The following is a 13,059-nucleotide window of genomic DNA, read 5'->3' as shown; positions in this document are numbered from 1 at the left end:
AGCAATGTACCAACATTTCAATATTTTCAAGTGAACATTTTCGTCAGGGTGCATAACAAGGATGAAATAACCACTCTTAGGCTGTCCAGTGCCAATATAAACTTTTCTGTTTTAATTTTCAAACTACTATTCCTGTCAGTAGGTTTACAAAATAGGGATGTTGATATATACGGTTATTATGAATAACAAGCTTAACATCAAGATAATTGATGGAATGCTGGTCAATGAGGTACGCCATTTTAACAGGAGAACATGAATTGTTGTGAGTCTCAATCAAAGTAGTCAACATATCAAGAGAGCCAGTCCAAAGTAGAAATAAATCGCTGTACCATAGGTACAGAAGGATGTTTGTGCTAATGGAGTCTTGTTGGAAGAATAAATCTTGGTCAACTTCATGCATATAGCTGTACATGATTGATGGTGCTACATTTGACCCCATAGCGTAACCTTCCATTTGCAAATAATAAGAACCATTGTGTGGTTTAGTATATTTTGTGGTTTCCCTTCTAACGCATGTCTTCCACTAGTGATTTCTTCAGAGGGGCGTGTTTGAAGTGAAACCAACTATTTTTCTGCAAACAGCCAGATGTGGCTGTTTTGAATATGCAAATCAGTTGGCACAGGCATAATACACAACCACGGAACTTTCAACATATAGTGTGAACTGTGATTGCTCTAGGAATAGAGGCAATTTTTTTTGTGCATTGCAATTAAATGATTTCTGTTAATTTTGTTTTTATTATTGATACATTGTTTTATATATATGTATATTATTATTGCTGTTTGTAGGTCTTCTGATTAGTATGAATTTTTATTAAATGAACATATGTTATACATATTAATATAATCTTCTTACTTTATTTTATTTATTCTACATATGGCACAAATTTAACAACTCTACTTTATTAGACAGGTCCATAGCGCGGTTATCTCCATTTCTCATTTGTATGTCATACTATGTACTATAATATCCTTACTATGTACTAAGTGAAACTAGCAGTGACAGTGGTTGTGATAACCATGGACTCTGCGAGTTACTCCCGGAATTCTGGAGAATTCATTCAAATTTGTGAAAGACTACTCCGGGGAGAATCTGACACTGCGCACGCGCACAGTATCAGTTTCCACCGCTGGCCGGATGCTGCAGGAGAGAGATCGGAAGATCTCTCTCCTGCTTGAAAGTCCCCATAGGCTTAAAGCAGTTTACACCACCTCACTTTTCGGAGTTTGGTACATAGGGGTCAGATCGTAGTCCTCACTGATAATAATGGGTACTGCACTTTTCAGAGTTTGGTACATAGGGGTCAGATCATAGTCCCAACTGATAATAATGGGGACTGCGATCTGCAATGCTAATTAGCCTTCTGCAGGAGATATCCCCTGCATTATGCTAATGGTACATAATTATCAACAATACATACAAGTATGCAGAAAGTGTAGTTACATAATTTAATGAAAAAAAGCTTGATAAATAGGGCTCTATACATTAATGTTGGTTATAAGCTAGTACCTTGGTACAAATTCTGTGCTCTGTTAGCCCATTACTTTTTTAAACTTTGAATTAAAAGTTTTAACAATTAAAAGTGACCCCACAACAGAGTTTCTTTTTTCCTCTTTTTGTGTTAACCATCAGTACCCATCAGTTACATTATTCACTCCCTATCTAGAAATTCAGCCACTTTCAGATATCTCAAAGAAAGAAATAGGAAAAGGATTTTAATACTTCACTGAAAGGTTACACAATTTTACTTAATGTAATAAAGAATATATTTTACATAACATCTCCTCAGGGGTGCCGAGGGGGGAGCGTGTACTAATTACCCTGACCCGGGTCCAATGCGGCCCCCCCTTACTTGTCAGCAGCCCTGCACACACTGCTGTGGGGTCCCAGAAACACAACATCAATAATGATCGATTTTTTTTATTTTAGGTCGATCAAAATCAATTAAAGTCAACCTTTAGTAAATACAGCCCTTTATGTCTTTTTCAAATTTCTGAAATGTTGCCTAGAATTTATTTTGTACATACAGAAAATAGTTATTACTGCAGTAGAAAGTACTTACAGAAAACAATAGGAGTATGTTTCATTTGATAAAGAGCTGTAACCAGAACTCACAGTGAATATTCCCCCAATAATAATGTCTCCGTCCTGGACATATTTGGCAGCAAATAAAGATTCTTCTTTCCTGATAAAACATCGGGGTCCTGAGCTTAATATTTGGCACTGTGTCAGTAACAGGACACTGAGGCATGCTATTACACAACACAGAGCAGCTTTACCAAACATCGCCAAGCGGAGGGGCTGTTCCAGCAAATCTTTTTAAAAAGAGAAAACACATTGACACTGTACAGTTGTCTCTACCTGACAGAGTATGTGGTTGCTGGCTCCGGAATGAAATTGGTGACCTTATATAGTCTAGGAAATGTGAGAGACAGATTGTGCGGATTGCTTTTAAATTTATATTTAGTCTGTTTCTGAACAGAGATTTCCACATACTGTAGCAGATATATATATATATAAAATATATATATATATATATATATATATATATATAAATTGCTTCTTGTTTTCCATTGTACTGTTAAAGTTAGAGAGGTTTTTTTCTCCCATTTGCTATAGTCTGTAGAAGGCTAATGTAACAAAACAAGGGTTGAATTTCACCCTAGTCTGCCCCTTCCCCTCATTTATTGTGTATTGTGTAATTTTTACTAGAGTTGTGAGCAAACTAGAGATGAGCGGGTCCAGTTCTCAGAGAACCTTACCCGCTCGAACTTCGCAATCCGAGCTCAGATCCGTGTCCAGCTCGGGTTTTGCAACCTGACTCGGATCCGAAAATGAGGCAAAATACCATCCTCCTGCTGTCAGATTCTTGTGGGTTTGGGATTCTATAAAGTTCCCGGAGATCGGCGCCATTTTCACTCCGACAGTGTGTACAACAGACGTGCTCTGTCTGTGCTGCTGTTGTTCAAGGGTGCAGTGTTGTTGGGCTGGTGATGCAGTACATGAAGGGGGGCTGCAGTACATAAAGGGGTACTGCTGTGTTTTCCTGTCCATCAAGGGGCTAAGGCTGCAGTACATAAAGAGGTACTGTGTTGTACAGGGGTGCTCTTCCCCAGTGTTAAAAAAGAAGAGTTAAATAAAATTATCATTCCACAAAAGAAAGAAAAAGATCTGTTTTGATTTGTGTGTGTGTTACTGTAGCTAGTAGCTAAGCTATTATTGTTCGGTGACACTGCCAGCCAGACCGCAGGTTATCATCCACGTATTTGTGAACCTGCATGTGGTCCATCCGCACTCCGCAGGGGAGCTTTGTTGTCCATAAAGGGGTGCTGTGTTATTCATCAAGGGGCTGCTGCCTCGTCAAGGGGTGCTTTTCCACAGTGTAAAAAAAATAAAAGTGAAATAAAATTATCATTCCTCAAAAAATAAAATATATATATTTTTTTTGTGTGTGTGTGTTAGCAACTTAGCTGCGCTGTTATTGTTTAGTGACACAGCCGGCCAGACCGCAGCTTATCATCCATGTATTGTGACTTTATAAGTCATAGCACAGCGTGTTATTCTTATTCATAAAAAATATTGTGACACTGTAAGTGGTAGCACAGTGTGTTATTCTTTTCTTATTCATAAAAAATATTGTGACACTGTAGGTCATTGATACCGCAGTGTAATATTTAAAATTGATGTGTGTGCCAGAGTAAGTAGTGGTAGGAACCTTAACATCTAGGAACCTCCTCCCTGCAGCGCATCCATCCAAAAAGTTTTTCAAATTTCAGAAACTTTGTCTAAAAAAGTACCAACAAGCAGATCAAAATCAGCTAGCTCCCTTCTCTCTGGTAAATCCAAGCACCTGCTATCTTCAACACCAACACCATCATCAACAATATCAATCATGAAACGATTGGTTTGTTTGGGCCCTAGCAAAACAAGCTACCAATTGGCAGCTGACATTGCTGGCATTGGTCTCTATGTGCACAAACTGGCTTTACAGAATCATGATGTTGTCGCCATCATCATCCCAATTCCTCACCCTCATCAGTGTGTACATCGTCTTCACACAATATTAATTTGTCCCCGCTGGAATCCACCATTGCATGTGCCTCTGTAATTTTTGGATGTAATTGGCATTGAATTTGTAGTTTATTTTGATGGACATCATCTTTTCTACATTTTGAGGAAGTAGCCTCCTACGCTGATTGCTGACAAGGTTCCTGCCTGTGCTGAAAACTGTTTCTGAGTATACACTGGAGGGTGGGCAGCTCAAGTAAAGCAAAGCCAGCTTGTGCAAGGGCCTTCAAATTGCCTTTTTTTCCTGACAGTAGTCAAATGTACTGTATGACATGCCTATTTGGATGCTACCATTAAAAAAATTTAAATAGTCCTCAACTATTCTTTGAATGGTGACCATATCAGATGAAGTCATGGTAGAGGTCTCAATAATTATAAGCAATTTTTTTAGACCTGACCAAATGTCAAAACTTGGTTGTGTTGACTCATCTGCATCAACAGTGGGTCTTTTGGGAAAGTTTAGTTTTTTCGTGGCATATGCACTTGCTGGAGAAACTGAAGGAGAAGCCATCACTACATCACATGCCACTTGATCTAATAATTTGCTTACCAACAGCTCTTTGCATCTCTGCATATCTGTGTCCATTGGGAAGAAAAACACAATGTATAGTATGACTTAAACCTAGGATCGAGCAAGGTTGCCAAAATGTGTTGATCCGATTCTAAGATCCTGACAACCCTCAGATCCTGGATAAGCAAATAAAGGACTTGATCTAAAAGTCAGACATACTTAGTGGAATCACTTTGTTTCAGCTCCTTTTTCAGTTCCTCAAGCTGCTTTTCCAGCAGTTTAATTAGTCTGAACTCACTTCACAGGTGACTATTTTGAAGGGTTTCAGCATTTTGCACCACACGGAAAGTATTTTCCACTGAGCATGAGTAAGGATCATTCTCCCTCCTCTTCCTATGTCATAGTATGCTGTGTAGCTTTGGATGGCTTTTTGCTGTTCCTCCATCTGCTAAAGCATATAAAGGGTGGAATTCCACCTTGTACAGTAACTACCTCTTGCTTCAGCTGATGGCAGGGCAAATTCAACATTTCCTGCAGGTGCTGCAATCTTCTACATTCACCTGTTAAATGGCAAAAAGGGCCAGAAATTTTTTGGGCCACAGAAAGCATCTCTTGCACGGCCCTGTAATTGAAAAAAAAAATTGCACCACAAAGTTGATTGCGTGAGTAAGACACGGGACATGTTGGAATTCAGCCTGCTGTATTGCTTTCACAATATTGGTGGCATTGTCAGAAATAACAAATCCTGTGGAGCGCCCATGTGGGGTAAGCCATTTTGCAATGACTTCCCTGAGTTTTTGTAAAAGGTTGTCAGTGGTATGCCTCTTAGTGAAATTGGTTATACACAGAGAAGCCTGCCTCTGAATGAGCTGCTGTTTCTAAGATGCTGTGCTGCTGCTGCTGATGGTGCCACTGAAGGCAATACACCCACCCAGTGGGCTGTTACAGTCATGTAATCTTGCGTTAGCTCTGTTCAACTTATCCCCATATCTGTGGTTAAGTGGACAGTGAATACATTGACATTTTGGAGGCCACTAATTAAGTTTTTTTTAACGTCCCTGTACAGGTTGGGAATTGCTTTTCTAGTGAAGTGGAATCTTGATGGGATTTGGTAGCGGGGATACAGGACCACAATTAACTGTCTAAAACCCACTGCATTATTGGTGGATATAGGATGCACATCTAATAACAGCATAGATGTTAAGGCATCATTGATCCGCTGTGCAACTGGATGACTGCTATCATACTTGCTCCCCCTTGCAAAGGATTGTTTACCAATCAATTGTTTTTTAAAGTGCTACTTGTAGTCTTCCTGGTCCCCTTCTGCGATGAAATTCCCCTCCCAGCAGTAGGCATAGTGCTCAAGGATTCTTCTGGGTCAAGGACTAATGTGAAGGATTTAAATATTTTTTGTAAATGCCTCCCTTTCTCCCTCATAAATTTGCTTTGGAATAAAAAAATTTAGTTAAATTTACTACTAATCAAATCTTCCTTTCCCTGCCTCCAACTACATACATACTCCAACCCCCTCACGACTCTTGAATAATAAAAACATTTGTTTCCTGATGTGCCATATTGGAAGTTGAACTGCCATAGCTGCTGTAATCTTTGACATGTGGTTGCTGAATGCCAAAAATGTCCAGAAATGTTTATGGCCACAGACAGCATCTCCTGCATGCCCATTTAATTTAAAAAATATTCTAAACTACCAATTTGATTTTGTGGACAAAACATGGGACATATTGGTCACCTTTGCTCTCCCCTCCTCCCTCATAAATTTGCTTTGGAATCAAAAAATGTAATTAAATTTAATACCAATCAACCCTTCCTCTTGATTAATGAAAACATATGTTTCCTTATGTGTTACGTAGGAAGTTGAACTACCACGTGTTTGTGCCACCCACTGCTGCCGCTTAGCTTAGTTAGCAAGCTGCTGTAGCTTGGTGCAAATTTTGGGCCTAAACCAGATGAAAACATTATTGTGAGTTGGTCAAAAATGACTGGAAACCAGTAGAAATTAATGTTATTGAGGTTAATAATACTGTAGGAACAAAAAAAGCCCAACTTATGTGATTTTAGCAGTTTTTCTCAATTTTTTTAAAAAAATACAGATCCAAAACCAAAAACAAAACACACAAGGGGCAGTTTTGGCAAAACCAAATCCAGATCCAAAACACGAAGGAGATACAGATCCAAAACCAAAACAAAGTGGTCGGCGCACATCCCTAGTGCAAACCCCCTTGTTTTGGTTCTAAGCGGTCTATTTATTATGTTATTTATCGGGGTCCAGACGGACCCCTAAAATAAACAATTGTACTTACTGTGAGCGGCAGAGTAAGTCATCCTTGCTCCGGTGTGGAGACTGCTGATCTAAAATCAGCTGTCTCCCCAAATGCTTTCACTACAGTGTACATATATATATTAGTGCTGAGATTGCAGTCCCCATTATTATCAATGGGGACTACAAACTGACTCCTACATACTAATCTACAAAAATCAAAGCTTAAGAGTAAAGATAATAACCAATGATAAGAACAAACTGACAGTAGGATTGGATAAAATGACCAAAACATTTAGTGAGTGCGGAAACTCTGATGATATTCTTAAAACTGCAATGGATAAAGTGAAGAAAACAACTAGGAGAGAACTGCTAGAAAAATCCTCTATTAAAGAGAATAAGAATAAATTACATTGGGTGAGATAATGTAACACCTCTAATCGTTCCGTAGAAAAAGTGACAAGATCATTATGTCCTATAATTCAGAGAGATAAGGATCTGCATGATCTGAAACAAGTGAAAGTGATGTCTTGCTTGAAAAGAGGAAGAAACATTACAGACTGGCTTGTTAAAGCCGACATTACTGATAAAATGCTTGCCAAGATTCCAGGGGCCAATAAAGCTGGTGGTTGTTATAAATGCACGGGATGTATGATGTGTAGACACAGGACGTCTGGGAAGTATTTCTTTCATCCGCACACTGGAAAACGTTACAACATTAGATTCGCCTTGACATGTACAAGTTGTTATGTTATTTACATGGTCAAATGTCCATTCGGTTTATGCTATATAGGAAAGACCATGCACTCTTTTAGAGAACGCATGGCACTGCATAGGTCCGCAATTAGGGCAGCTTTGGAAGGTAAGCCGTCAGAGCAGCCTATAGCGAGACATTTTGCTGAGGAAAAGTATAACCTTTCGAGTTTAAGCATATGATCATAGACCATGTACCTGACAACCATCGGGGAGGAGACAGACATAAAAACTTTTATAGATTGAAACAAAGTGGATCTTTATGTTGGATACTGTCAAACCGAAGGGTCTTAATGATCACTTAACTTTCAATGTTTTTTTGTGGACGCTTTTCCAAGTATTTGTGTTATGGAAATTTATACTGCAATATTTTAACTTTATAGCACATACAGTATATTCATTTATATTATTTATATTATTACTCAGTGCCTTTTGCAATATTGCATGATAGTTGTTCTCATTGATGGCAACATGAGTTCACTTTTTCTCATTATAAATTTATTTTCATCAGTACAAACACACTTTGGCTCCTTATCCCAGGATAGTATTTGATATTGTAATTATGCGTTATTATCTTTCCTATGTTGCATTATTGTCAACTATATATGTTACATTGTTATATGTGCTCTGTGTTTTGGTGATCTCGACATACTCTGTTGAGTACATGGGGGAGTTATTGGTGTGAGATGCTGCAGGGTAGCCTTTGCAACGGAGGCGGTGCCGGGGACATGCAATCCGGATGCACACCGGAAGTCCTGCGGCAACCTGCTGACGGAGCTAGAGGATGATCCCAGCGTCTCATTTTCAAATGCGGGCTATTTAAGGTAAGATGCACTGACTATTTATTATTCCTGATGACGGGTTGAAATAAACCCAAAATGTTGAAGGACTGTGTGAGCTCTGAATATCTTTTAAGTAAATGCGGTGAGTGCCGTTGCTTGTAGATGTATGTTGGTTCAATAGTGACTACTGGCACCGCGGTGATATTCAAGACATCAGAGGGAGTGCTGACCTTTATGAAGACTGTATATATATATATATATATATATATATATATTAGTGCTGCAGATTGCAGTCCCCATTATTAGCAATGGGGACTACGATCTGACACCTATGTACTAAACTCCAAAAATCGAAGCTTTTCAGAGTTCAGCACCTGTAGTTTACACCATCTTCAGAAGGTGTAAACTACTGTTTGTCTATGGTGGATCCCGCTGGAGGAGAGAGATCTTTAGAACTTTCCCCCAGAACCCCTGGCCGGCCCCAGAAGATGACGCTGTGCGCATGCGCAGTGTCAGCTTCCATAGGCAATGTCTTTCACGTCAGTGAAAGACTTCTCCTAAATACCGGAAATATAACTCGTCGGGACAGTGGTTACCGCAACCGCTGTCCCTGTAAGTTCCCCATAGTACATACATGGATATTTTTATTAAACATGAAAATATCCCGGCAAGTTAGATACATAATAATCACAGCAGTACCACGATTGTTCGTCAATAGACCCCTTAGTCTGTAAACTCAATTTGATTTTTGAGCACTGAAGCAACTTGTCTACAATACTGTAAATTATTACTTATTTATGATTTTGATCTGAAAAAAAGTTATATGTTTTAATCATATTTTTTTATGTATACATATTTATCACTTTTTATCTCACCATCAATGGTACTCATTCTAGTTAAAAATTTAGTTAAATATTATAAATTATATCAAATTGACTTTTATTTCTTTTTAATCTGTTAGTTATTTGTTTCATTATTTTGAATATTTCTTTGGTATTTTATTTTCCAAATATGAAAACAATATAATAATCGACAGGTCTGTGCCTTAGAATTATGAATTAAAGTCAGTAACAAAAAAAAAGAATTATGATTAAAATTAAAAGTAATTATTTAGTAATAGGAGACTACACACTTTCTTCTTTTCCATGAAAAACAATAGGGCAAAAACTATTTAATGATCTTTTCATCCATTATGATAGAAAATATAACATGTAACAAATTGAAAAAAGAGACGATTCTCCTAGAGAAATAAAACATCCAGGGGGTATATTTCCTAAAGTGAGAGATTTTAGAACTGGAGATGTTGCCATAGCAACCAATCAGATTCTAGCTATTATCTTCTAGAAAGTGCTATATCAATTTTAAGTAGAATCTGATTGGTTGCTATGGGCAACATCTCCACTTCTAAAAACTCTCACTTTAGTAAATATACACCCTAGCCTGTAGGTTCAGAATGTCCAAATATTCAGAAATACGGAATATTCTGAAAAACTGAATTTTTTTTGCATGACTGAGATAGTGACACATTTGCTATTTGATGGTTCAATGTACACAAACTTTGTTTAAGACACAACATTATTAAACTAAAGCATAAAATTACCTTCAGGCTTTGTGTATTAGGTGTATATGAAACATAAATGAATTTCATGTATGTACAAAAACTTTGTTTGACCCACAAAATTATTGAAAATATTGTATAAAATTATCTGCAAGCTGTGTGTATAAGGTGTATATAAAACATACATGCATTCTGTGTTTAGATTTGGGTCCCATTTCCAAGATATTTCATTATGGTATGCAAATATTCCAAAGTACAGAATATTCCGATAACCAAAATACCCCTGGTCCCAAGCATTTTGGATATGGAAGACTCAACCTGTACCAACATGGAAGTTTTAAGTTTGCTTTAGAAAATCACCCAAAAAATTACATTACACCAATATAATTTTTCTACAGACAGAAATTTTGCACAAAAAAATAATTTATTTTGCAATGACTGTACATAGATTTTCATATAACTTAGCTGTAAATTTAACCATTTAGAAACATACTATGCTTTTTGTAGAGATAAGTGCACAATTGAATTTCAATATACTTAATTGGAAAGATTAATCCTGTATTAAGTAATAGTAAACTAAAATATATAAAATGTTAAATAACTTTTTCCATTCTTTCAATCAAATTGTGAATGTTAGGTGCTCAATTATGTTATTCTGAGATTTAAAACAATATTGAAAATGGACATTATTCACTGAATAGTTTTATATGTTCAAACACAGAAGGATTCATGGCTCTGTTCTTCATTTTTACACTTAATTTTGCTTTTTGTTTGAAAGTGAAGGTGTTGGCATCAGCTTACAGGATGTCAGACACTGACTGGTGGGCATGTGCAAACAAAACAACCTGTATTTAAATGAAAATGAGTTATTTTTATTAAGCTCATTCTCATTTTACTTAATGAGTCTTAAGAGGTTGTCTAACATGAGTATTGCTTATAAAGTTTTATGGGATCACAGTGAGAAACATAAAGTTGTTTGTTTTAGGTAAGAAATATATATTTTTTTACATACATTTGCCACTTAGTGTCTCCGTTTGATCTCTTTGTAGCAATTTTTGTTTAAAAAGAATAAACCCTGCTTACCTTTGAGTATGATTTCATAGCTCTAAATCAGGTTCTCATAGTAAATTTTATCTTAGTGTTGATATGAACTAGAAATGTGTGCTGACATCCATGTTTTGATTTTGGTTTTGGATCTGGATTAATTTTTGTGTTTTGGTTTTAGTTTTGCATCAGTTTTTTATTTTTTTCAATAAAAATTATAATAATTTTTTTTTTAAAACAGCTAAAATCATGTAATTTTGCAAAACAAAACCCAAAATTCAGATTTTCTATATTGATTTCTTGTTAATTATAAATATTATTAGATGAACATATTTTTGTAAGTTTCATTTTATTTAAAAAAAATGTCTTTATACACTGACCACTTTAATGTTCACAACATTCGCAAAACATCTCAAAACCTCAAATTAGATCTCTACAATTAGATTCAAATTTTTCGTGCTGTCAATTCCTGTGAAGAAATTGTATAATGAACCCTTAATGAGTATCTTTCATGCACTGAAACTCTTATCCATGCAAATGTCATTTTCTGTCTTGACTACTGTAACCTCCTCTGCTCTGGCTTCTTCTCACCCACCTTTCCACACTTGAATCTGCCCTTAATGCTGCTGCCAAACCTAGTTACCTCCCCTCCTCTCTTTGTAAATTCAGCAATTCCCCCATGCTGCCCCACAACAACCTGCTTCGCTCTATCACACTATAGGGGAGATGTATTAAAGCCATCTAAAAAGTGGAGAAGTGGACAATTGGAGAAGTTGCCCAGAAAAACCAATCAGCTTCTTCTGTTTTCTAAATTTTACTAGATAAATGCTAGCTGGAAGCTGAATGGTTGCTATGGGCAGCTTCTCCACTTATTGGAAGGCTTGATACATCTATCTTCCAGTTTCCACACCTTGAGCCAAGCCCTTAAGACTCAGCTTTTCCTAAAATCTCTTCAGCCCTCCTAAAAGCCGATTACTTTTCCTTTCTTACCTCCCACCTACAATAATTCCCAGTTTAGACTCCTGGTTTCATAATAAAGATTTTCTTTACCAACACTCTGGCATTGGTAGAAAATAAATTTCCTTATTTTCAAAGGTTATAAAATCAACAAAAAAGTAAACTAACAAAGAGTGCGCTCTACATATGTTTATTTCTGCTGTACCTTATATAATTACAGCAAAGAGAAGAGTGGCATATCAGAACTTTATCTCATCAAATATAAAATAAACACACTGTACACTATAAGCATATTCTCTATTTCATTTTGTGTTTCACTAACAAAGTCTGGTGAAGAATGAATAATTCTGGTCTCTGTGCAATGGACTTGCCTTACCTATAAATAAGTGAATGGAAAGGTTACACACAGCATCTGTAACACTAGTCATAAACGGGATGTAGTCATAATGTCAACAATTAGAATATCAACATTCATAATACCGACACCACAATGTCAACAGTTATGATGTTGACATTGTTGAAATGTCAACATTGAACATGTCGGCATCTACAGAATGTCACTATGTATTGTCACAATGCCGACATTTGAAATACCAACATTCTGTGAGGACTGGGTGGTGGGTTACGCTGCAGATGCAGAGGGTTAGGCTATGGGAGTCTATGGAAGGGGGGGAAAGGGTTAGGCAATAGAGCTAGGGTAAGGGTTAGGTAGTGAGGCTATGATAGGGGAGGGTAAGGGTTAGATACTAGGTCGAGTGTTAAGGCTAGGCTATGGGAGATTGGGTTAGGGTTAGGCACTAGGCGGTGTAGTAGGGTTAGACTTTAGGAGGGGTGTTAGGGTTAGGCTATGGGGGTTAGGGTTAGGCTAAGGGAGGGTTCAGGTTAGCCACTAGATAGAGGATTAGAGTTATGCTACAGGATGGGAGGGTTAGGATTAGGCTATGGGAGGGGAGGGATATGGTTAAGCACTAGGGGGAGGGTTAGGATGCACTAGGGGAGGCAAGGGTTAGACACTAGGGGGAGGGTTACTGTTAGGCTATGAGAAGTGAGGGTTAGAATTAGGCTATGGGAGGGGAGGGTTAGGCTTATGCACTAGGGGGAGGATTA

This window comes from Taudactylus pleione, unplaced genomic scaffold (genome assembly GCF_031769625.1).
Source record: "Taudactylus pleione unplaced genomic scaffold, aTauple2 ptg000627l, whole genome shotgun sequence".
Taxonomy (NCBI): Eukaryota; Metazoa; Chordata; class Amphibia; order Anura; family Myobatrachidae; genus Taudactylus; species Taudactylus pleione.
Note: the sequence above shows the minus strand (reverse complement) of the source record.